The sequence below is a fragment of the Castor canadensis genome, chromosome 15, assembly GCF_047511655.1.
Source record: "Castor canadensis chromosome 15, mCasCan1.hap1v2, whole genome shotgun sequence".
Taxonomy (NCBI): Eukaryota; Metazoa; Chordata; class Mammalia; order Rodentia; family Castoridae; genus Castor; species Castor canadensis.
In genome coordinates this window covers 19,328,125-19,350,764 of record NC_133400.1, presented here as the reverse complement: position 1 = coordinate 19,350,764, position 22,640 = coordinate 19,328,125, and the positions used below count along the sequence as shown (strand labels likewise).

At 49.2% G+C, this 22,640-nt stretch overlaps 1 pseudogene; it reads left to right on the top strand.

Annotated features, from left to right (window-relative positions):
• Positions 1–16,017: 16,017 nt before the first annotated feature.
• On the top strand, positions 16,018–22,095 carry LOC141417594 (pyrethroid hydrolase Ces2e-like; annotated as a pseudogene).
• Positions 22,096–22,640: the final 545 nt, after the last annotated feature.

Here is a 22,640-nt window from a genome sequence, read left to right as displayed (position 1 = left end):
ATAGTTGGTAAATTTATGTAAATGTATGGGGCATGGAGTCACCCCCACATCCAGTATCAGGACACTTCTTGCACCCCAGTGCTCATCCTCACACCCCTGTACATTTACTATGTCCTGGACCCTGCTTCCTAGCAAACACCCAATTGCGTTCTGTCAATTGCAATTTTGAAACTGTACACAGTTTGGAAACTATACGCAGTTAGGAAAAGTTACAGACCTTTCTGTCACTTTGTATTAAAGGAATCATTTGTGCCTTTCTCTGTCACCATGCACAATGTCTTTGAGTTTCAAGGAACACTTCCTTCCTTTTACTGAGGAGAACCATTCCATGTGTGCACACACCACAGGGATTGTTGTATCTGAGTAACTTCTGCTTGGGGATGTTTTGTTTTGTCATGAGTTCAATTTTTTAAGACAGATTTTTTTCTGTATAGTGAAGACTGGCCACAAAATCCCATCCTCCTGTGTGACCCTCCCGTGTTCTGAGATTTGAGGCAAATGTCACCATGCATGGGTCTAGGTAATTTTTAATCAAGCTGTTATGTACATTTTCAGACATGACTTTCATGTTTTTGGTAAAGACCTGAGAATGGAATTGCTGAGTCATATGACAAATGCATATTTAACTTAAAGAAAATGCCAGGTTGTCTTCTGAAATGACTAGGTCATTCTGCATCCACACCAGCCATGAATGACAGAACCTGTTGCTACCTATCTTCAACACCTGAATGTATTGTTCTCCAGTGTGGTTATAAGCCTGTCTCCTGAATCTTAGCCCAGGTCCATAGAGCCCTATCTCATCACAGCACTGCAACAGCAAGTTCTCTCTTAATTGCTGGATAAGTGACAGTGAACTTGTTCTCAGTAGGAGCTAGAAGCAGGGGAGACACAAGGTGGGTGTAGGGTTAGTAGGCGGATAGGTCCTTTTGTGTTTCCATTGAACAGCCATTCCCAGACAATGAGGGGTCCATGCAGGGAGGGATCCATGCAGACCCTCAGAGCATGAATCAAAGAGTGGAGAGCATTTGAAGGGATAATGTATGACTCGTTGAGAGCAAGGAGCAATTTCAGGATGAAGGGGAGAGTCACGGCTCCCTGCCTCTGCTCAACTGGTTGCATTTGCCCTTTCAAAGTTTTCAAAGATTCATGCCATCATCCATCCCTGGGATCCTGAGTGCTGTGCCTCATCAGGGAAGCCTTCCTGATGTCTCATTACAGCTGACTGCTCTTCCCTTCTTGTCCTCCATGTTTTCTTTGGTCCTGCAATGCAAGGAGAGTGAACTTATTGACTACCGGTTTTAAACAGGGTCCTAGCATTTTGAAGGTGCTGCAGAAGCCACTCTGCAGCTTAGAAGAGGCTATAGGGGCATGGGAAGAGGGGAGGCAGCCACGCTCCCATGCTATCCACTTGCTCCTCTTGACCTCTGCCTGCTCTATACCACTCTCCTGCAATCCTACCTTAAGAGGCCCCAAATTGAGCACTGTCTCCTTCCTGCTGGGTGCAAATTCCAGCCTTCTCTCAGCTGCCTGTCATTGAGGCTGGTCCTGCTCTGCAGTCCTGACCTAGACCTGAGAGAGGATCATGCTACTAAACTGACACTCAGTGCAACTGAGCACCGTGGCCTGTGGTCATCTGCTTCTCCTTCTATGGGGTCAGGGTGAGGCTCCTGTGAGGGTGACAGGAACCAGGGTCCGATTTGTACAGAACTGTGCAGATGCAAAACAGAGTATGGAAGAAAGGTGCTTGGGAAGAGAGGAGCTGATAGAGTTGGCAGCCCTCATTAGCGTGAGGCCAGTGGGAACCACTGTGGGATCTGCCCATCTCCTGACCCCATTCTTTGTCTGCCCAGTCCCCGCTTGGGCCTTCCTCCTTTGCCTGTTGTGACCAAGCTTTCTGAAGTCTCCAGGACCTTCAGCAGGAAGTTCTGCCAACTATCACTAATTAGCTCCCCTTTTAAATAGTGTTTTGCCTTGGGCTGGGACTAGAGCTCAAATGGTCGAACACCTGCGTAGCAAGTGTGAAGTGCTGAGTTCAAACCCCAGAACTACCACCACTGAAAAGAAAGAGAGAGAGAGAGAGAGAGAGAGAGAGAAAGAACATATTTCTATCCCACTCACACCTGGCTCTATGACAGACACCATCAGGGCACAGGTCTTACACACAGAGCCTAGGACATTGGCTAAGAATACATGCATGTTCTTATCCTTGGTTTCCACCTAAAGGGTCACAGATTCACCCCCTTTCTGGTACCATGCTTTTCCACTTCCTCACACTACTTCATGGTAGAATGGATTCATAAAAGGTGTTTTGCTTTCTTTAGTTTTGTTTTTGGTGGCTCTGTGGTTGGAACTCAGGATCTCACACTTCCAAGTCAAGTTCTCTTACTGCTTGAGCCACTCTTCCAGCACATCACACCAGGTGTCTGAGATGCCTCTCCTGAAGGTCTTGGCCAATTTGAAATACAATACAAACTCTCCCTTACAATGCAGAGCACAGCCACTTGTGACTCTCAGAAGAAAATGGGGAGATGCTACAGGGCGTCCTGAAGAGAAGGTCAGCACAGATGGTGAGAGACCTTCAGGGACAGCAACAATGGAAAGGACATGCCAGATATCCTGCCCATACAGGGAACCCCAGGAACAGAGGTAACAGAGGTGAGCTAAGCTTGGGTTACTCGGTGAGCTCCAGAGCTTCGCCCTTTCCCCTATTCCTCATCTCATCCCAGGCCCCATGTCCCAATCTTGAGGCTGCTGCCAGGAGCCCGCCTATCCTGACCCCTCCATGGGCTACATGCTGTCTCCTGAGTATGGTGACCTGCTGATGGAAGAGTACATGAGGGACACTGAGGATCCCCAGACCAACCGACCCCAGTTCTTAGAGATGATGAAGGACAACACCATCATGACTCCTGCATTGCAAACAGCACACTTTCAGTATGAGTACATCTGTAATGAGGCACGACTGCCCTGGGAGCTGCTCAGAGCAGTACTCCCAGATGAGCTCTGTTCTGTCCAGACCAATACCTGCCTTTCTCAGAGCCTGAGTGCCAGGCACTTGACAGTGATCATGTCAGTAAATCCTTATGACTAGTCCAAGGGACAGACAGCACCCATTTAACAAAAGAGGAAACTGATTAATGGCAACTCAGTGTCTATAAGACCAACCATGAGTAAGGGCAAGTTGGGTAAGGGGAGGGCTTGGGCTGGGTGGTGTGGGTGGACAATGGACCAAGTTGGGATGGGAGGTCAGGCTTCAAGTGAATGGTGAGGGTGGAAAAGGACAAGTAAGACAGATGGGTTGGCTAGGACCTTGACCTTGTCCTCCTCTGTCTACAGAGAAGGAGCCTCAGGTCTACTTGTTTCATGATCTGACCTAGATCAGGGGATGAAGTTGTGGCTCAGAGTGATCCCACATGCCAAGCTGGGAAGGCATGTCCACAAAAACTATAAAAGTGAGAACCTTCCCTACTGGCCAGTGCTTGACCAGGATGAGCAGTGCCTGCAGCTGGTCATTCAGCTGCCATGGTCCGGGCCTGAAGACCTCCAGGCAAGAGTTCTGGACCAAGATTTTGCCTCATAGTATCCAGAAGGTCATGGGGGCTGAGAAGAATCTAGAAGAGCTGTAGCAGACTGTGTTGAGGAGTGGGGTGCCTTGAGTGCAGTTGGGGTCAGCCTGTGGTACACAGATGCTCCATAAGGAGCGGGGTTTGACGCCTACTTTCACGTAGCCATTCATCCCCTCTCATCCATGCATTCAGCCAACACTCATAAAAATCCCTGTATGAAGTCCATTGCCAACCCTGCTGTGCTCTCTCTTGGTGTGAACATTCAGTAAATTCCCCCAGGAAGCTGCTAGTGGCAAAGCCCCAATGAATACCCACCTTCCTCCAAACTCCACTGAGCTAGGTCACCTTCTGCTCCTCACCTTCTCCAACACTCTCTCACATCTTCACCTGCCTACCTCAGAATTACCAAGACCTCCACTGTTGCCAAGGTCATCAGAGAACTTTCCCAATCCTGGGTGACTGAACCTTTGCCCACCCCTCAGCAACTGTCCTGATATTCTCCAAGAAGCCAGTGAAAACCCTGGACCCCAGAAGCCGCAGAGTCTTAGTCCATTCTGACTGATGTAACATGAGTACCGTGAGATGCTGCCTCATGCCCAACAGAAATACATGCTGTTTTGTGAGACGCAGGACTGAGCGTGTCATTGGCCTTTGAAACTGGGCCACATGGGGAGGGTCCTGATGAGCCAGGAGGGTTCTTCATTAGGTCACCTGGGGTGTGCTCTTCTTCTCAGTGGTTCTGCACACACTGGGAGGCCACACTTTCACAATCACAACAAATCGTGACATTTCCGTGTGTGTCCTGTAAGTGACGTTGGGTGTCAGAATGTCCAGATATGTCTAGCCGAAGAGACTCCTGTCCCCTTCTTATCTCAGAATCTCCTTTAAGGGAGGTGTCCTCCTGCCTGTTAGAATTCCCCTGGCAACTTTCTGACCCCCTGAGCATCCCCTGCCCTCTTGGTCCACTGTGTGATTCATCTTCATTCTTACATTATTGTTGTCCGTACAATGTCTTTTGACCTCCAGTGTATGTCTTCTCTTACAGTTTATGCCATTATGCAAATTGCCAAATTGTGCTCAGTCTGCCTCTTTGCTCTTCTAAAGTATTTTGTGTGTCATTAAGAGACAATATCCCTTGTCCTAAGGACCTTGTGACTTCCCTGTGTGGTTTCCCTGGATAATTTGGCCGAGGTCTGAAGGGGACCAGTGTCCCAGAGAAAATTCCTCTTCTTTTACCTACTGCACTTAAACCCACCCTCAGGGTTCTCATGACGTTTGGGTTCAAATGAGAAGATTCTGGCATTGCCTGCTATGGACAGCAAATAACAGACAAGCATAACATGAAGCCTGGGCTCTGGTCAAAAGCAAAAGACCTGTGAGTGCAGGGGACTGTTGTATAATATTCCACTGCATCCTGAGAGCCTTGCTGAGCTCCTGCTGTGAACATGCCCTGTGTGGCTTTCAGTTCTGTGATGAGCAGGACACTGTCCCAAGGGGGATTCCTGGCATCTCCTTAGATTTTTAGTACTTATCTTACATTTCATTTAATTTATTTTATTTTGCAGTACTAGGGCTCGAAATTAGGGCCTCATGCCTTCCAGGCAGGCATCTTAGCACTTGAGCCACACCACCAGCCCTTGTGTTTTGGTCATTTTCAGATCATGTCTCAATTTATGCCCAGATGGCCTTGACCTCGATCCTATTTGTTTCAGTCCTCTTCTCCATGACTTGTTGTCCTTCAGCCATATAGGCCAAATGAGTACAAGGGAGTATAGGTGTGGGTGCATAATAAGTGCCTGTCAAAACTATAATTTAATGAAACAGTCATTTCCAAATAGGAAGGGGTTTGTGCAGAACCTCAGACCATGACTCTAAGGACAAGGACCTTTAAGGGGGACCAAGCAGACTATGAATCCTTGAGGGCAAGGAGGATTTTCCGGATGGAAGGTACAGGTCACAGCTCCCTGAGATCGCTCAAGGGGCTGCCTGAGGCCCTTGGAAAGTGAATCCCATTGTCCATCTGTAGGGTCCTGAGCCTGCTTCTCTTCAGAGCAGAAGTCCTGGCTTGTCCATTATAACCTCCTGCTCAGTGAACATAGTGACCCCAATAGGACAGACTCCTCCTATCTCATGAGCTGTGGAGCCACAGCACCTTTGCAGGAGGTCAAATGCTGAGCTAGAAAAGGTGGGCGATCTCACCCTGAGTGACCCCACTTACTTCATGCTGGGTCCAAACTCCTGCCTGGTCGAATCTCTGTTATGCTTCTGCCTGTCAGTAATTGCACTGTGCTTCAAGGCAGCAGTGACTAGCTGTTTCTTCCAACCATGCCTCTGTGCAGACATCCTGCCTGGCAGAATGCTGTGATGTGGGTGCTCCTGCTACTCCCCCTCCTGGTCCAGGGAGACTCCTAAAAGGGGAACAGGGCTAGGGCTTAGATTGTCACACTGTTCAGAGCAAACCCTGAGACCTGTGAGGGAAGGTTCCAGAGAGGGAAGAGCCAATGGAGATGACAGAAGAGCGTGGGAAAATTGAGCCACCCAAAACCCCCAAAAAGGCTCCCAGGGTGGACCCCTAAGCTTAGAAATGCCTTAGGACTCCAAATAGTGAGTCCAGAATGAGGGCCTCTCGTGTTCACTGGACCTGCAAGGCAGAAGCCTCTGGCAAACTGGCAGGATTTGGGACATTTCCCTCCTCTGGGTGTGACTATGACTGTGGCATGGGTAATAATAATTATTATATTAATAATAATAACAACTTTCATGCTTCCAGTTGATTGTGAATGTGTCACTCTTTAGGCCAGAAAGGCACCTGACATGAAAGGGTCCTCAGCAAGGTTAGCACTGTAGCCCTTGGGGACACACAAGCCCCTGGCTCCACAGAGGACTTCTCTCTAACAGGAACATGTCTGTAAGCTTGTCCTTGTCTGTAACAAGTATCAGAAATCAGTGGCTTGTGCCCATGGCGAGCTACAGGACAGAGGTCCCCTTCTATAAGGCATCTTGGGGAGACAGCATGATAACCAAGGATGAGGGATGCACCTTTGTACCTGGAAAGGGGTTGGTAAATTGCCATCTGTGGTTCCTGTGGGTGACTGCCACTTCGGTCTCAGTCCCCCAGGTGGCATAAACTTGATAATACACAAGGATCTCATCAGGCTGGGGAACACTAGTCTCTCCAGAGTGTTTGGGTTTTTTACTTCTCAAATGGAAACAAGACCTACCAATTTCTGCAGAGGGAGAAAGTGATACTGGGAGAAGGAAAGCACCATGGACATGGGAGATGGAGCAGATGACAAAACAGCAGGGAACTGTGGTCCTATTTGCACCCAGAAGCAGAGGATCCATGCTGCCTGATGGGTACATAGTATCCAGGAGTGTCCCAGTTTAAGGTAGAAAAACCCCAATGTACCCATTCCACTTTCAGCAGTTACCAGGACTGCCTATAGGTGACTTTTGATTCCTAATGCCAACTCCAGGCAGGACTGCCGTTTCAAGATCTGGTAACAGATACATGGCTCTCTCCTTGCTCCTCTCCTTTCACTCCTTGCATGGAGGATCTTTCTTCTTGGCGTTTCTTGCAACCTCCAGTGTGACATCTGTGCAGGCTCTAAATGTTCATTCCAGTTCCTGAAGTCCTCTTAGTGTGCTGCATAACTGGCAGGGTTGGTGGATGGATGCTTCCTATCTCAGCACATGGGACCCACTGCTGACAGCTGAGTGCCGAATGAGGGTCCAAGCCCCAAGGTCCCTCACTGAGCCTCATACCATGGGTTGGGCAAAGCCAAGAGAATAGAGGTGGCGATTTGAGGACAGTGTGACAGGCATGTAATATGTGAAGTCAGTGCTGGCAGCACTAGTTCTTTTGAAACGCTGAGGTGACAAAGGTAAAGAGGCAGCAACACCTACAGTATGCCCAACTGCTGACTGGGCAGACCCAACTCTCATGTGCTTCTCTCCACCCACAAGCCAAAACTCAGCCAGCCCCTTCAGGACCACTCACACAGAGCAGGTGTGGGGCAGCCTCGTCCACTTGATGGGCACCAATGTGGAACCATTATAACAGCCTTGGAGTCACTAATCCAGATATAAGCTCATGGGGTACCCAAAAGTTACACGATTGATCTTGAGTTCCTCACTCATGGTCCTGAACAGGGAAGACAGAGAGTTTCTTTTTATGGGACAGGTGCAGAGAGCCTGAGAGAATATGGTAGGGAGCAGTTCAGATGGGTTTGGGTGGGACAGAGCCACTGATGGCTATCTTGATAGACCCAAGTGGTTGTGTGGATCCATGCAGGTACACTGGTTGCAAGCCCGGGTTCCATACATGATGGTTCCATATTCGCAGCCACTGAGAATGCAGTGGTGATCCCTATCCAGTATGGCCTTGGTGTTCTGGGCTTCTTCAGGTGAGCATGGGACTGCACTGGACAAAAGAACTGAGTAGGACCAGACAGTCCATTGACCCTAGTCTCACCACTTCTCAGCTCTGGAGACCAGCACGTCACCGGCAACCTGGGCTACCTTGCGCAAGTGGCCACCCTGTGCTGGTCAAGGAGAAACTTCGCTGTTTCAGTGGCAACCCTAACCACATTACCTTTTTTGGTGAGTCTGCAGGTGGCACTAGTGTGTCCTCACAAGTAGTGTTCCCCTTGTACCAAGGACTCTTCCATGGTGCCATCATGGAAAGTGGTGGCTCTGCCGCCAATCCTCATCTCCAACACCTTTGAGGTGTCCTACTCAGTCTGTGCCCTCCTCAGCCCAACCCAGACCCTCTGCCTCACCCTTACCCTCAGAGTCACTGGCTCCATCGAGTGCCTTGGAAAATATCTTCATCCTGGGAATTGCTAAATGTCTCAAGGGTCACCATATATACCCTTCTGCCTCACAAAGACTGAGTGTGCTCCATGGCCAAGAAAGCTACCACCCTGGACAACCCATTATGGGCAGAACCTTGTGAAATTTGGGGTGGTCCCTCCTACTGGAGTTTCTGAATGTCAGAGAAGTTGGAGCAATATCAACCTGCATCAATCCAAAACTGTCCCATATGAGATGTGGGGACACATGCACTGAGTTAGGGTCTGGGAAAAGTCTTTTCTCTCTGAACAGATGAGGCAGACCTTGATTATTTTCTTTACAGATGGTGGCCAACCTGTCTTCCTGTGACCAGGTGGATTTAGAGGCCCTGGTGGACTGTCTAAAGGCAAGAGTGATGAGAAGATTTTGGCTAACAAGGTAAGCTTGAATGAAGTGAGTGTGGGAGAAGAGGGATATAAATAGGGTGTTGGAGCCAGTCCCTACTACTCTCAACCAATTACTTCTTCTCCATGACTACGTGTCCTTGAAACATCAATGTAAAATAGGACCTAGAAACACTAAACCAGGTATAGGATCTATTAGGAGGGGTGTGAGCACCCTGAGAAGAATGTGGAATGGGTGGAATGACTCAAGGACATCAGAAAATGTCCTGCACCTGGCCTTGATTCTTGACCTTGAATGCCACCTCAGCCCTTCAAGACATACCTGGTGTTGTAGACTGAGTCTTCCTACCCAGGCACCCCCAGAGGCACCCCTGTTGGCCTCTGCTGATTTTCAACCTGTCCCCAGCATCATTGGTGTCCACAATGATGAGTATGGCTTTGTCCTCCCCATGGTAAGTCTAAGTCCCAGCTTCTTGGGACCATAGAGAGCTCATGTAGTTAGTGGGTGGAGGGCCTAGTGGTATGTGACTTCATGACTTTTGATCCATGCCACCCCAAACTAAGACGTTCCTTCCACCATCCAGATCATGGGGTAAAATCAAACCATACTGGAAATGAGCAGAGAAACATTGCCGGCTATTATACAGAATATGACAGCCACATGGTGACTGAGGATTCCAGGACTGGTTTGCATTGCACAGATATCCCAAGATATCTTGCTCATGCAGTAACCTCCATGAATAAAGGGTGGGATGGGGTTGGGGAAGAGGCTCAAATGCTGAAGTGACTGCCGAGCAAGTATGAGGTCCTGAGGTCAAACCCCAGTGCCACAAAAGAATGGGAGTAAAGGGTGTGGTATGTGTGTATTTGAGTTAAGGCCACCCCACATCTTGTCCTTTGCCCAGTATACTCGATCCCATCCTAGACCCCACCTCTCCACCCTGAAGCTGCAGCTACCATGCCTGGATTCTGCCTATTATGACTCTCCCTGATTCCCCTGGGCTAGGGGTTCCCTCTGAGTGTGGTGAACTTTTGATGAAAGAATACATGGGGGACACTGAGGACCCTCAGACCCTCTGAGACCAGTTCCACGAGATCATGGAGGACTTTGTATTTGTGATGCCTGTGCTCCAAGTGCACATTTTCAGCATGAGTACATCTGTGACTGAAGCCTGATTGCCATAAGGAGCTCAGAGCTGTGGGACCCAGGTGAGCGCTGTGGCGTCCTGGTCCCCATCCATGTCTTTATCAGCTCTGAGTGCCAAGCACTCAATGGCCCACACATTCTCATGTCTAATGTGAGAGACAGATGTCACTGCATTTTAGGGAAGACAAACTGAGTCAGTAACAGTCAGTGACTTTTCCAAGGCCACACAGCTAGGAAGCCCAAGGCAATAACTGAACCAAGGCCCTTCCCACTGGGCCTGCTAAAGCCTGGGCTCCCACCTCATCATCCAGATTCCAGACAGCCATGGACCTAGCTAACACTTCAATAATAATAATGGTGAGGAAGGTCAGCTCCAGGTGACTGATACCACACCCCAACCTGTCCACACCTCTAGGTTCCCATGCCCCTGTCTACTTCTATGAGTTTCAGCATTGGTCAAGCCTTTTCAAGGACATCAAGCCACCCCACATGAAGGCTGACCATGGCGTTAGGTGTCTTTTGTCTTTGGATGCTTCTTGGACAGCAATGGTGAGTTTTCTTCATTTCCAGGAATTAGGATGGACCCTGCTTAGGTCCCTGAAGTATGACTGTCCTCATTGTCCTGTGGAGGAAAACTGAGGTTCAAAAAGAGACAGAATCAGGAGTGCACCTTCTTATAGGTCAAAGGCAACACTGGGGTTAGCACCCAAGCTCCCTCAATCTCTAGCCTGTGCTCCTTCCACTTCCTGCACCTGCCATACTGTCAGGTATAGGTGTAGAGGGGGGAGTGGTTCAAAGGCATGATTGCTCCTGAATGACTTCCCAGGGTGAGAGGAAGGAAGGGACAGCTGGGTAAGGAATGAGCTCAGGACAGATGCAGCTCAAGGTCAGGATGAATAAGGGAAGGTTGGGGAAGGGTGTTAGGGGCGGGAACGAGACGTGGCCTGGTGCCCAGAGCCAGGTTATACAGAGTGTTGAGAGTGGAGCATGACTGGGTGGCATGATTTGGTGACCGCACCTCTATGAAGCTGACTTCACTGAGGAGGAGGATCTGCTAAGCAGAAGGATGATGAAGTACTGGGCCAACTTTGCTTGGAATGGGTGAGAGCACCTCCACACACCCCAGTTTCCCTGCATTGTGCTCATCGAGAACTATCCCTATATGGGGTGGCCTCATTCCCATGCATGGGTCTTTATTCATGAAATTGAACCCTCTCTAACCCACTCAGAGGACACCTTGTGAGTGCCTGTCATTTGTCCCTTGTCAAAGTGACTTTAGAGTTGGTGCATAGTACTATGGCACTATCACAGACTTCCTCAGAAAAGTTGGGGAAAAATAGGCCAACTGGCCCTGCCCCATGAGGAGCAAATGCTCATGGGAGGTTATTCCATTACTACATCAGGATATGATGTAACCTTCACACTCTACCCCTGACCTGCTTGGTTGCTTTACCAGACCAAGATCTGGGGGCTGATGACTTGGCTTGGTATCAGAATGAACCCCACCCACCCTAAAGGATGACAGATCCTCAGAATGCCAGCAGAGAGGATCTGCCTTACTGGCCTTTGCTTGACCAGGATAAGCAGTACTTGCAATTGGACATCCAGCCTGCTGTGGCCCAGGTCCTGAAGGCTGACAAGCTGCAGTTCTGGACCAAGACCCTGCCTCAGAAGATCACGGAACTTATAGGGCTAAAATGAGTCACTCAGAACTGTAGAAAATGGTGTGCAGGAAGGGAGTGGGCTTGAGTTTAGATGGCATCAGCCTGAGGTTGACTACAACATTCCCATACTCACACAGCCATGCATTCAGCCTATACTTATAAATCACTTACTATGATGTTCATTGCCAAGTTGGCCTGAGCCCTCTCTTGTTAGACACATTCAATAAATGCCCATGTGAAAATGTGGATGGATGAGGCCCAGTGCATGGTCACACTCTTCCACCCAACGCTGACCCTGGCTCCTTCCTCTCAGGCTCACCTCTGTCCTCTTCCCACCTTCTCTCCCTCTCCCTATCCTCCAAATCCCCAATCCATTCAAATAAAGAAGATGCTTTGAGTAATGTTACCTACATCAGGGGGTCAAAAATCCATGTACACCTCTAGAAAAGTCCCATGTTCTCTTGATTCTGTAAGGGACCAATAGAAACCCCAGTTACAAAAACCCTGTGGTCTTAGTGAGTTCAGGTGCTATAACAGAATTATCAAAAGCTGTAACCTGGAATTGTGGTGTGTGTCTGTGACCCAAGCTACTGGGGAAACTGAGAAAGGAAGGTTGCATGAGCCCAGGAGATTCAGTTATCTGAGAGAAACAGTGCAATAACCCTCCTCCTTTTAAATAAAAAAACACAAAAAAATCATAAGCTGGGTTCTTTAAAAGCAATACAAAAGTGTTCAGGTTTTGAGGTCAAGGTGCACGTAGATTTGTTGTCAGATGAGGGCTTTCTCCCTGCATCAAAGATGGAAAGACGGTTCCTTGTGTCCTTACTTCAGGGTGACACATGATGCTCTCATGATATTTCACCTTTAAGGACCTCTCTTCTCAATTTCGTCACATCACGGATTGGGTTGCAACATATGAACATAGGGTTCCCCAATATCAACCCCCAGGATCCTAACTACTGAAAATGTCTACACCTATGGTTCCTGTAGGTTGAATGACATTTAGTTTGGCATTGGAAACAACCCATTCATTCATCTATTTCTTCTAAAAACTGTGACTTGTCCCTGGTTTTCAAGGTGCAGGAGTGGACATGTCCATTGACTCTTGAACCTTTGACATCTCAGATGGTACCTGAAGAGGCAGGGGCATTTCTTGGTGGCCTGACATTTGCTAGTATTCTAAGTGGTTCTGCACACACTGTGAAACCCACAGAGACAAGATCAGAAAACATCAATGAAGATTGTCTGTGGGAAGTTTGGATTGAGGGTCAGAAAGACTCTACAAGATTTCTACCACCTGGTTCCCTGAGGTCTCTCCATCCAGGCTGTTCTCATGTGTTGCAGAGCTCTCCTGGCATGTTTTTGACCCCCTGATCATCTCCTACTCTGCATGGTCCACCAGTGGTTAATTTTCATTATGGCATTATTGTTTTCCCTACACTGTTTTACCACTCTAGTATGTCTTCCCTTGCAGTTTATGTCATTTTACAAAGGTACCAAATTGTGCTCAATCTGTTTCTTTGCTCAAACAAATCATTTTGTATGGGTCTTTAAGAAGCTTTCTATACACCTTAGGATTCCACCATGCTCTAGCTCTAGCTAACTCATCCTCTGAGGCCACCAGTCTTCCCAGGTCAAAACCCGTTTTGTTCATTCACTGAATTTACAGCATGCCTTGATGATTGGGTAGAGGTCAAGGGAAGCCCTGGTCATGCTGTGTCAGGGGAAATATCTCTCCCAGAAAGGTGTCAAGAAGGAATTCTTGTGGTGGCAGTCTCTGTGTTCCCAGGACTATTGGGTAGTGGAATGAAAAAACAAAGGGCTGTTCTCAGAAGGACTAAAGGCTGTCTGAGGTCAAATCACGTACCACTTCCTCTGGGAAGTAAGGCTATGTGGGAGCTCCTGACTCCAGTTGTTTTTGCTGTATCCAGGCAGGATTCTAGGTGTTTTAGACACTCCTAACTCCCCTGCCTTAGCACAGGTCCATAGACCCCAGTCTAATCACAGCTCTGTGATCAGAAAGTTCCCCTTAAATGTTGAGAAATGGGTAAAAGATGGTGAATTTTTTCTTGTGGAATCTAGCCTCTAGGGTAGCCACAGGATAGTGTGGGGAGAGTAGTTGGATAGGTCCTTAAGAAGTGCTAGTCACAGTGTGTGTCCACAGAACAGCCCTTGCCAAATAGCGAGGGGTCCGTGCAGACCCAGAGACCATGACCCTAAAGATCGAGAGCCCTTGAAGGGATCCAGGTAGAACATGAGATCTTGAGAGCAAGGAGGAATTGCAGGTTTAGGGAACAGTCACAGCTCCCTGCCTCTACTCATTGGTTGCTTTTGCCCTGTCAAAGGTCTCAGACATTCCCTGTTCTTATTTCTCTGCCCTCAATTGTCTTCATCGGGCCTGTGATTGCAACGACAGTGAACTTGGTACTGCAGGATTGAAGCAGGGCGTCCTGTATTTTGGAGGTGCTGCAGAAGCTACTCGAAACCTTTAGAAGAGGCTAAAGGGAATACAGGAAGAGGGGAGGCAGCCATGACCCAAATTTAGACACAGGCCCACCCTAGTAATCTGCTTACTCAGTGCCACTTTCCTGTAGCTCTGCTTTCCCAGGTCCAAGACAGAACCCCAACTCCTGCTGCATGGTGCAAAGTCCAGCCAGATATCCTTTGCTGTCATTGAGGCTGGGCCTGCTCTGCAGAGCTGACCTAGGCCTGAGAGAGGATAATGCCAATCCACCTACACGCAGGGCAGCAGGGGACTGTGTCCAGTGGGTTCCTGCTCCTTTTGCAGGGCCAAGGTGAGGTTCATTTGGAGGAGATGGCAACCAGGGTCAGGTCTGCCTAAATTGTGCAGATGCCAAGTCGATGTCAGTTGTTCAATGTGCTCCTGACTATTTGTTCTTATGGGTCTTAAAATTGATTTGATCGAATGGGGGTGTCACTGTAACAGAAATCTAGACTTTGATCCTCAGCCTCCAACCCCCTTCCCCATAGTGCGCTCTCTCTCTCTCTCTCTAGCTGTCTCTCTCTGTCACTTACTCTCTTTCCCTCTGTGCTGATATACTCTGAGACTTATTCACTGCATGTTTTTATCATGATCTTGACCATGGTCAAGGTCAATGAGTTGGTGGAGTGGAAGTGGCCGAGCACGAGAGCACCCTGCCTATGAGATGGACAGCAGTCACAAAATTAGGAATGAGGGAGAAACCTGTTGCTGTCCAGTTAACACGAAGGAGCTATGAGATGACCCAGTATGGGAGGAGTGGGCCTCTTTCAGCCCCCACAGCCCAGCTGTAATTAGGTGAGGAATATTAAGGGCAGGGAGAGCTCTGCCCACACAGGGACTGCAATATTGGATGGGAGACCTTGAATGGACAGAAGGCCTTGACAAATGGGCAGGTCAAGGAGAAGCAGTGATCCAGGCTCCTGGCCCCTCAGTCCTGGGGAAATGCTGTTGCTGCCACCATGGCTCTGAGAAGGACAAAAACTGTGGCGGGTGGGCTCTGAGTGCCTATGGGGGCAGGAACGCCGAGGTAGTTGTTGGTTTCCATGGAGCAGGCAGTTGTTGGTTATAGGCTGTCTGAGATTGACTTTAACAATGTTTCTTCTTGGAAGTCAGGCTGGGTGGATGATCACAGACCCAGGATGGCAGCAGTACATTCACACAACCCTGAGGATGCTCAGAATCTCCAGGAGAGGCCCTGACACCCCTGACTCACCAAAGCTCTACTTAGTTCCTGGTGCCAGAACCAACAGGCTCCCATTTCATGATGTTCCTGTGGATATTTAGCTGTGCACTGGATTGGGTCAGGGGTGATGGGAACCTGCCGAAGTACCACAGTCTCAAGTATATTACAAAAGGAGGGCCAAGGCTGAGTTGGGAAGGGCCTTCAGATTGTGGACTCTAAGAGATAAGGAACTGTTGAAGAGGATGAGTGCAATGCATGCTGATGGTCTGGAGGACTTCTGCAGATGAAGGATGCAGTCACTTAGTTAAAAGGTACTTGCTCAAGCAGTTCACTTCACCTCCTCAAAGGTGGGAACAATTGTCCACCTGTGTGATCCTAAGTAAGCACCTCCTCAGAGATGCCCTCCTGGCTTCTCAAATTACAGCCTTCTGCTCCCTTTTTTCACCCCCTATAGTCCAGTCACTAGGATTCAGACTGCAGAGACAATGATCATGCAGTGTCTAGCTCTGTGAAGGAGTATCTCTGAGGTCAGCAAAAGGCACATTTTGGAGGAGCTGAAGGAGGCATGGGAAGAGGGGTGGCAGCCATACACTACTTGCTGGCCACTCATTTCCTGGGACTGATGCGTGTTCAGTGCTACTGTCATGCAGCACCCACCTGGCACTGTTCCTACCCCTTCCTTGTCCAAACTCCCATCAGGGTGAGGCTCTGATCACCAGTTGCCTGTCAACTGCAGACACAGTGTGGTGATCAAGCATGCACCTTGGACAACTTCCTATCTGGCTGAGAACCGTAGCATGTGGGCTTCTGCTTCTCCTCCTCCATGTCCAAGGTGAGACTTCTGCAGGGGATGACAGGGTCCAGGGTCAGATCTGCCATGCTGTGCAGAGGCACAGCCCGAGATTGAGAGCCGAGGGCTTCAAGACGGACGGGACTGGTCCCATGGCTTCAATGGCAATTTACAATTTACAAATCACGGGAGCTGGGTTTGAGGAAAAGGAAACAAATTTTATTATTTGTCGGACAAAGACAAGGATAGGGCCAGTGGTGTGGGAGTGTCAGAGTTAAAAGGAGAAACCATGTGAAGCCAATGTTTGCGGACCAGTGTCTTGACAAGGGCAGACCTGGGAGTAGCAAGGAGGTGGCAACACTCACAGCGTGCATGACATCTCATTGGGCAGAACCAACTCTCATGTGCTTCTCTCCACTCACAGGCAAGAACTCAGTCGGACCCATCAGGACCACTCTCACAGGGCAGGTGCGGGGCAGCCTCGTCCACGTGAAGGGCACTGATGTGGGGGTCCACACCTTCCTGGGAATTCCCTTTGCCAAGCCACCTGAAGGACCGCTGCAGTTTGCACCCCCTAAGCCTGCTGCACCTTGGAGTGGTGTGAGGGAGGGGACCTCCCACCCAGCCATGTAAGCTCTCCCAGGGCCCAGGGAACTTCAGGCCTTTGGGTAGGGCCCCCTGAACATTGTGTCGGGCCTACCGATTCTTCCATCGGAACTCACAGATGTTTTTCCTCTGCCTTGAGAGGATTTCACAAGCATTTTTTCAGTGAATGTGCTAAGGTTGAGAGAGTGGAACAACCCTGCCAGGCTCAAACTCAGGGCTTGGTACCTGGACATGTGAGCTCCGGGTGCTGTGGTAAGAGCAGAGACACACTTGGGTGTTCCCGGTGTTCTCTGCACCAGGGGAGGTGTCTATGGGTGATGTCCGGGTTGGCTCCATGATTTGTGAGAGCTCCTGGCTCCAGCAGCAGATACTGCAGGATCCTAAGCAGGGCAGCAGTGATGCTTCCTTGGAAATCCACTCTCCGCAGGAATTGTGCCAACCTGCAGAGCCAGGAGCCACTAGAAGAGGATCTCGTTTATTTGCTTCCAGCTGGAGACTCTGTGGGAGGGTTGATGTTCCTGTTAGTCTAGACTTGGGATATTATGCATGTCCTACTTCCCTATGGGAAAGAGGTCCCCAGTCATTCATGCAGTACTTGTGAGTGGTGTGATGGGTCTTCTTGAGGCTGCTCCCATGTTCCAAGTAAAAGGAATGAATGTGAACATTTGTGGTCAATGGATCTGGTAGAGACTGCTAGGAGTCATGATTTCCCATCCTCAGTAGATGTGAGATCCAAGGCCTTCAACAACCTTGAGGCCTCCCTTGAGTCTTGCTCCATTATTGTTCCTCGAGAGCCTGTGGTTTGTACCTTGCTGGGGACAGACTTCCTCACGTGTGCCTCAGAGAATAAGGAGAGCAGAGTTAAGGGTGGAGGGGAGCAAATCTAACTCCTGGGTCTAAGGTTGATCCCTGTACAGTACCTGGAAAAACTGATTGCCATTTTCACCAGGTGTCTCCAAACTTCTGATATAATGAATACGGACACTCTGAAACAGCTGAATCCGACCCTGCCTCCTGTTTCCATGTCTGAGGACTGCCTGTATCTCAGCATCTACTCACCTGCCTATGCCCATGAGGGCTCCAACCTGCCTGTGAGTGATATGCCATGGTCACCTAGGGACAGAGGACATTTATGTACAAGGAGAAGGAATGAGCCAAGATCACCTGGCTCCCAATGTAATGTGAACCTGAGGAGAAGTCTCTCACTGCCATGTCCACAAAGTCTTCTCACACAGAAAGGGAAGAGGCCTTAGCCTTTTGATGAACTGAGGGCTCACTCTAAGAACTTGGGCCCAGAAGACCCATGCAGGTGCCCAAGTGCTCATCTTTGACATCACCCAAGTCCCCAGCCATTCATCATCTACTGTGCCAATGAGGTTAGGTGACCTTTCCATTAACGTTAAGTGAGCCACTTGGAGAAACACCCCTTTTCTTTTCTCTTCACATGTGTAGAGAATAATGGAACCGCTTTGCAGTCTAGGAGCCATTATTTCAGGATTGGGTTCAAGAGGTGGCCCCAAAATTTATACTAGTGTCCTTGTATCCCTAATGCATGGTCCAGGTCAAGGAAAACTCAGACAGTTCTTTCTACAGGGGCAGGTGCACAGGCCGAAGTGAGCAGTATAGGGAGGGGCCCAGAGAGGGTGTGGGCTGGGTCAGAACGTGTGATCTCTGTCTTGATTTCCTCAGGTGGTGGTGTGGATCCACGGACATGCACTGGCTGCAGGCATGGCTTCCTCATATGATGCTTCCATACTGGCAGGCACTGAGAATGTGGTGGTGGTCGCTATCCAGTACTGCCTGTGTGTCCTGGGCTTCTTCAGGTGAGCCTAGGGTTAGACAGGAGAAGTGTCGGCCCAGGACAGGCTTGTGACCCTTCTCAGCACTTCTCAGCAGTGGAGACCAGCACGCTTCTGGCAACTGGGGCTACCAAGACCAGGTGGCCGCCCTTCGTTGGGTCCAGAAGAATATCGCCCATTTTGGGGGTTACCCTGCCTGAGTCACCATTTTTGGCGCGTCTGCAGGTGGCACTAATGTGTGCTAACATGTAGTGCACCCCATGTCAAAAGGACTCTTCCAAGGTGCCATCATGGAGAGTGGGTTGGCTCTGCTGCCAGACCTCATCTCCAGATCCTCTGAGGTGGTCTACATATTGAATGACCTCAACTACCCCAGCTTACACCTGCCTCACCCTCAGAGTCTCTGTGTCCATGGAGGTTTTTAGGAAAACGTCTCTGTCCTGTGAATTGATGAAAGACTCAAAGGTTATAATGCACACCCCCTGCTTCATAGAGGCTCAGTGTGTTTTGTTGTCAGGAAAGTTGCCACCTTGGGACTCCTTTCATGAGTAAAAACTTATAAGTAGTTAGGGTGTCCTATGTAGCCCTGATCTCTAACCATCAGGGATGTGGAAACAATTTCACATGTGCAGCAAGCTATACACTGTACCCTGGAGATATTTGATGAATGGAACATGGTGGAGTCTGGGAAGAACTTTCTCCTGTGTGAAAGGATGAGTCAGCCCTTGTTGTTTCCTTACAGGTGGTGCCAACCTGTCTGCCTGTGGCAGGTAAACTCAGAGGCCCTGGTACACTGCTTGAGAGGCAAGAGTGAAGAGGAGATTCTGGCTATTAACAAGGTCAGGCTGATAGTGTGGGTATGGGGAAAGGGACAATATATAGGGTTTGAGGAGTCAGTCCTTACTACACTGAAATAATGACCTCTCCTCCATGACATGGTTCCCTTAAGCCATGAATGCCAAATGGAGACCAAGAGAGACTAAACTACGTATAAGATCTCTTTGGATGGGTGTGAGCATCCTGGGGTGAATTTAGAATGGGTAAAATTAACTCAAGGGCCTGGGAAAATGTCTTATGCCTGACCTGGATCCCTGACCTTGAATGCCCCTTCAGCCTTTCACGACCATACCTGGAGTGGTAGATGGGGCCTTCCTACCCTGGCACCCCCGGGAGCTGTTGGTCTCTGCGGATTTTCATCCTGTCCCCAGCATCATTGGTGTCAACACTGATGAGTATGGCTTTGGCCTCCCCCTAGTAAGTCTCAGTTCCAACTTCTTGGAACCCTAGAAATATCATGTAGTGGGGAGGAAGGCCTGGAGGTATGTGCCTTCATGGCATTACTTAAAGTCTCCTTCCACCACCCAGTATATGGGATACTCTGAAACCATAAAAGAAATAAACAGAGGAAATTTTCCAGCTTTTATAGAGAGCATGACAGCAAACATGGTGAGTGAGGATCCAGGGTTGGTTGCCATTGGAGAGATATCTCAAGATATCTTGCTGGTGCAGTAAACTCAAGGAATAAAGGGTGGGCTTGGACTAATGCTGGGGCTCAAGTGGTTAGACCCCATGACCAGTGAGCATGGGGCCTGAGGAACCCTAGTACCACAAGAAAAGGTGAAGGATCTGAGTGTTTGTGCTGGAGTCACCTCACAGCTTGGACCTTGCCCAAGGGCAGGTCTCATCTTCCCACCCTGAAGTGCCTTACTCCGTGTTCTGGATCCTGCCTATGATTACTCTCCCTGATTCCCCTGGGCTAGGGCTTGCCTGCTGGTTGTGGTGGTCTCTTGATGGAAGAATACATGGGGGACACTGAGGACCCACAGATCCTCCAAGCCAATTTCCATGAGTTGATGGCAGACTTCATGTTTATGATACCTGCGCTCCAAGTAGCACATTTTCAACATGAGTACATATGTGACCGAGGCTTGACTGCCATTGGGGAGACCAGACCTGTGGTCCCAGGTGAGCTCTGTGATGTCCTGGTCCCCAACCACATCCTTATCAGCTCTGAGTGCCACGATTTGATGTTCCACATATCAGCACATTCCCATAGCTAATGTGAGAGAGATGTCACCCTATTTTACAGAAGGCATTCTGAGTCAGTAACAATCAGTGACTTTTGCAAGGCCACACATCTTGGAAGCCCATGGCCATGACTGAACCAAGGCCTTCCCACTGGGCCTGCTCCAGCCTGGAGCTCCGCTCCTATCCTCTTCATCCAGATTCCAAACAACTGTGGTCCTAGCTCACACTTCAGTAATGATGAGGAAGGACAGTTCAAGGTGACAGACCGCTACCCTCCCACCTGTCCACACATCTAGGTTCCCTTGCCCCTGTCTACTTCTATGAGTTCCAGCATCAGTCCAGCATTTTCAAAGACATCAGGCCACCCCACGTGAAGGCTGACCATGGCGATGAGGTTTCTTTTGTCTTCAGATACTACTTGAACAGCAATAGTGAGTTTTCCTCATTTCCAGGAATTGGGATGGACCCTGCTTGGGACCTGATGGGTGATTGTACCTGCTGTCCACAAGTGGAAAACTGAGACTCAGAGAGAGACAGAATCAGGGTGCCCCAACTTATAGCTCCAAAATACTATTTGGGTTACAATCCAAGCTCTCATAAACTCTAGATTGTTTTCCTTCCACTGTCTGCACCTACCATAGTGTCAGGTATGGGTGCTGGGGTGGAGGTGAGGGGGCGTTTCAAAGGCATGATTGTTCCTAAAGGATATCCCAGAGTTAGAGTAAAGAAGGGGCTTCTAGGTCAGGAATGAGCTCAGGACAGATGCAGCTCAAGTTTGGAATGAATAAGCGAAGGTTGGGCAAAGGAGGTCCTCGCCCTGGGTGTTAGGGGATGGAATGGGACTTTGCCTGGGGTCCAGGGTCAGGTTATGGAGGGTGTTGAGGGTGGAGCCTGATGGGCTGCACTGATATGGTGGCCAGTTCTTGACCTTGTCCTCCTCTATGCAGCTGACTTCACTGAGGAGGAGGATCTGCTAAGCAGAAGGATGATGAAGTTCTGGGCCAACTTTGCTCGGAATGGGTGAGAGCACCCCAACACACCCAATCCCTGCATTGGGCTCATCCAGAACTCCCCTCATCTGGGGTGGCCTCATTACCATGCACGCGTCCTTAATCATAGGATTGTTCTCTCCCCAACCTCTAGGAGGAGGTGACGATGTGAGTGCCAGTCATTTGGCCCTTGTCCAAGAGACATGAGAGTTGGTCCAGTGTAGTTTGTCAGTATCAGAGCCTACGTCAGAGAAGAAGGGACAAATATGCCAATTGGCTGTTTCCTACGTGGTTCAAACACTGGGTCCTTACTTTCTTTTGTCTGGATAGGATGTGACTTTCAGTCTGTACACACCCCTAGCCTGCTGGTTGCTTGGCCTGACCAAGATCTGAAACTTGGTATCAGAATGTCCCCAACTAACCCTACTGGGATGTTGTGTCCACAGGAACCCCAACAGTGATTACCTGCCCCCCTGGCCTTGGCTCTATCACGATCAGTATTACTTGAAGCTGGACATCCAGCCTGCACTGGGCCAGGCTCTGAAGGCCGACAGGCTGCAGTTCGACCAAGACCCTGCCCCGGAAGATCGCGGTGCTTACAAGGCCTAAGAAGAATCATTAAGGGCTGTAGCACACTGTGTCCAGGGAGGAGTGGGCTTGAGTTCAGATGGCATCAGCCTGAGGTGCCCACATACCCAGGTAGTAGCTGAGGTTGACTCCCACTGTCTGGTAGTCATACATCCCTGCACTCAGCCTATACTTATAAATAATTCACTGCATGATGTTCATTGCCACATCACCCTGACCCCTCTCTTGTTAGACGTACTCAATAAATGGCCATATGAAAATGTGGATGGATGAGGCCCAATGCATGATCGCACTATTCCACAAAACACTGGCCCTTAGCCCCTTCCTCTCAGGTTCACCTTGGTCCTCTTCCAGCCTTCCCTATGTACCTAAAGAGGTACATATCATCTGAATATCATGCAAAGTCCTGAGGACTCTGAATATCATCACATCAGACATTAGGTTTCAACATATGAATGTGGAGCACACAGTTTGTCAGACAATAGTACCTAGAGTTCCCAATTATGAGCCCAAAGGAACCCAACTACTGAAAATGTCTCTAACTACGGTCCTGTAGATTAAATACCATTTAAGTTGGCA